This window comes from Capsicum annuum, unplaced genomic scaffold, assembly GCF_002878395.1.
Source record: "Capsicum annuum cultivar UCD-10X-F1 unplaced genomic scaffold, UCD10Xv1.1 ctg35733, whole genome shotgun sequence".
Lineage (NCBI taxonomy): Eukaryota > Viridiplantae > Streptophyta > Magnoliopsida > Solanales > Solanaceae > Capsicum > Capsicum annuum.
In genome coordinates this window covers 745-4,206 of record NW_025842667.1, presented here as the reverse complement: position 1 = coordinate 4,206, position 3,462 = coordinate 745, and the positions used below count along the sequence as shown (strand labels likewise).

Genomic DNA, 3,462 nt, shown 5'->3' with positions numbered 1-3,462 from the left:
TTGTCATCTGCTTCTGTGCTGTACTATGTGTTTGTGTGATATCTCGTGACTTGAGCCGGGGGTCTTTCGGAAACAGCCTTTCTACTTCATCAGAGGTAGAGGTATGAACTGCGTACATCTTACCCCCCAGACCCCACTAAGTGGGAATACACTGGGTTTGTTGTTGTTGTATGAAGTATTTGAGCTCTGAGAAAAGCATGTTAAGTTCTAACTTATCTGATGTTCCAGAATAATGCTTTTAACTTTATTTCTTATATGTTTTACCCCCTCTTCTAGCACTACTTCTTGTAGGTTTGTCACCTTTATCTCTACCCTTTTTGCCTTTTGTAATTGCCTCAAGTAATAATCCTGCATCCTTCATTACTTGATTGAAATTTTCTTGATTATCTGCCTCTTCTTTATCTTCGATAAATGGTTCAATATTATGTGCCTTTTCTGATCCTATGTCTTCAGTTACTTGATGAGAAACCAGTTCATGCATAGTCTTGTTATGAGAACTCCTCTTTGCTGACGTTGCCACTATGGTTCTCCTTTCAGATACTGATTCTAGCCCTTCCACTGTGGTTATGGTACCTTTGTAGCTTGATTCATCCACTTGAAGTGCCTTCTCATATGTTGCTTGATCAAGAAATAATTGCATGTTCTGATGATGTATGTCTACATGTTAGTTCCCCTCCTTATTACCTACTATTTCTACTGCATGACTTGTTGAAGCTATTTTATTGCTGCTGCAAATCTGTTTTCCTTCTACTTGGAGTGATTCCCCAGAACTTTATTGATCAACAGGAACTTTCTCTTCCTTATTCCCACCAATCTCTGCATATTCTACAATATCTTTTTGCTTCCTCAGGACTTCTACCTTGCTGTTGTTGTTCTGCTAAAGTCTACAACTATCCCTTATCTCCTTACCTTTGTTCAAATCTGTTGATCCTTATTGCTGATAAATTATTTCAGCATGCTCCTTTATGAATACATTATTGTTCTGTGGAACCTGTGGATCTTCAACTGTATCCTTACTATCATATTTTGTATTATCATGTTTTTTGCTAATATTATCAATTTTCAGCACTCCTTTCTCTGAAGCATCCCCCTTCTCAGCCATGCATTCATCTCTGGAAGTGTGACTATCACTTTGATGTTGTCCAACATTCCCCTACTTCATATGATTAATACTACTTTCCTCCTCAACTTGTTGAAGAATATCAAAAGAATTCTTGGTATTGACATTATCATTATCCTTACTTCCTTTTGACCTTTCTTCTTTATTCACCTCTTCTGCAGAATTTAAAAACTTATTTGTTCCTTTCTAAATCTTGAATCTTCTGTTTGTAGGGTTCCATTTTGCAAGAATCACTCTTCCATTGACATATCTCCTTTGAACTGGTGTGTCTTTATTTCCATGATCTTTTTTTCATGACTTACTCCCCCTGCATCATATTCATGTTCTTTATTCTTCAATTCAGGATGTAAGCTTCGACATTCAACCTCGTCATGTCCTTATAGCTCATAGGTAAAACAATATTTAGGAAGCATATCATACTGAATTTTGATTTTTTGGATCCTAGCCTCCTTAGTATTACGGTTAATCACTTCAATTTCTACATTATCAGGTAATTTGGCTACCAAGTCTACTTGCACTTTCACCCTGGCGTCTTATTTATTGTAGCCATATCCAGCTGGCTAGGTTTCCCTACTGCTGCTGGTAATGAAAACAAAGATTCCTTCACAAAGAAGGTATGAAAAAGATCGGGGAAAGAGATCCATGTAATCGCCTGCGTAGTCTCCACCTTTGGATCAAAATTTTTGACATAAATGAAAGGCCTCATCTGATATGCTAAACCATTTTTTGTTGTGATGTAATATACAGTTTTTGACGTCATATTAATAAAATCTTCCTTGAGATCAAAGCACATTAATATGTCTGTTACACAGTAAATCAATTTTACAGCCTTCTTTTATTTTGCATTGCTTTGGAATTTGCATTCTCAATTCTTCTTTGTCTGGCCAGCCATACGAAAACTTTTCAATGACAGCATGTTGAAGATCTTCAATAACATTCATTTTCTTGACTTCCTCCTCCATCAATATGATCCATATAATGCTTCTTTCCTTGAGTTACATTAGTAGGATGTTTAAGTAAATTAACATATTGAACAGTAAGAACACAAACATCACCATTGCTATTAACTTTCTTCACTATGTTAGGCAAAACAATATCAACGTCTATCCCAACAATATTTTTCCTAGATTGCGGATGATAGAGTTCAGGAAAATCTTTAGGACAAGTATAAGCAGTTATCACCTTTCCCTCCTTTCCCTGGCCAGCCTCCGGTGGCTGACTAGTGGTCGGCATTATAATTCTGGCGAAAATTTTAGGGTTTAGTCCATACCCTTGAAGCAAAACAAAGTTATGTTGATTTTTGTAACCTATTTTGTAGATTATTATTATTAATTCATATTTTATTTGATATTTATTTCATATCTATTAATATATATATAGAGAGAGAGATGAAATAAATATGAATATATATATATATGTATGTATGTATATATGTATATATGTATATGTATATGTGTATGTATATGTATATGTGTATGTATGAAGGAGGCTAAGAAATATGCTTATGTGGCATATTTCTGAAGCCACCATTCATAATTTTTTTTGTGTGGCGTTTTTGAGCATTTTAACCCTTTTTTTGGTATTATGTGATACCAACGGGGGATTGGCTGGGACGGGGAGCTTGGGCCCTTGAGAATCCGCGTACCGCCACAGGGGAGCATTCCTTGGAGAAACTCCATACTCTTCTTTCGAATCTCGAGTCAAGGGGAGTCAAGTCTGAGTCCTTCTCTCAATTAAAAGGGAAGGTACCCCTGCGAAGGGGTTGGGACGAACACTCTACCACATAGTGGAGTGGATAGCTAGGACTAAAAAAATAGAGATCGTGTACAACAATAATCCTATATTTGATGTCGATTCATCGTGCAAAACTTTCAAAAGTTTGATGGTAGAATTCGAAAAGACAACTGTTAATAAAGCCAAACATTTAAAGAATATTATTTAATACTAATTCTGGAGGTCTGGAGGACACGAATTAGGTTAGAAGGCTAATGCATGTGGGTGGGTCATAGTCTGTTGTTAGGAAAGCTTTGGGGTAGGCGAGCTGGTAGTCTTAGGGCTATGTCCATAGATTGGAGCTGCTAGTAGGAGGGTATAGGGGTGGGGTGCCTTTGGTTCGTTAGTGCAGGATATTACTTTGTGGGTGTCGTATTTCTGTTATTCCATCTTATTTTATGCTTTATTATGGATTTGTTTACTATTCTTTGTCTTGACTCGGGGTCTATCAGAAACGTCTCCACTTCTCCGGAGATAGTATGGGACTATGTACATTTTACCCTCCCAGACCCCACTACGTGGGAATACACTGAGTTTGTTGTTGTATTTAATACTAATTCTATGACAAC

General features: G+C 36.8%; 1 long non-coding RNA gene across 2 annotated transcripts; it reads left to right on the top strand.

Moving 5' to 3' along the window:
• The first annotated feature begins 277 nt into the window (after nt 1–277).
• On the top strand, nt 278–2,000 carry LOC124891446. 2 transcript variants are annotated; one of them, XR_007049700.1, is made up of 5 exons: nt 278–663; nt 1,067–1,217; nt 1,333–1,383; nt 1,464–1,510; nt 1,611–2,000. It is a non-coding gene; the product is annotated as an uncharacterized LOC124891446 (long non-coding RNA). The 2 variants fall into 2 exon arrangements; XR_007049698.1 differs by having other exon boundaries at nt 278–1,217.
• Nucleotides 2,001–3,462: the final 1,462 nt, after the last annotated feature.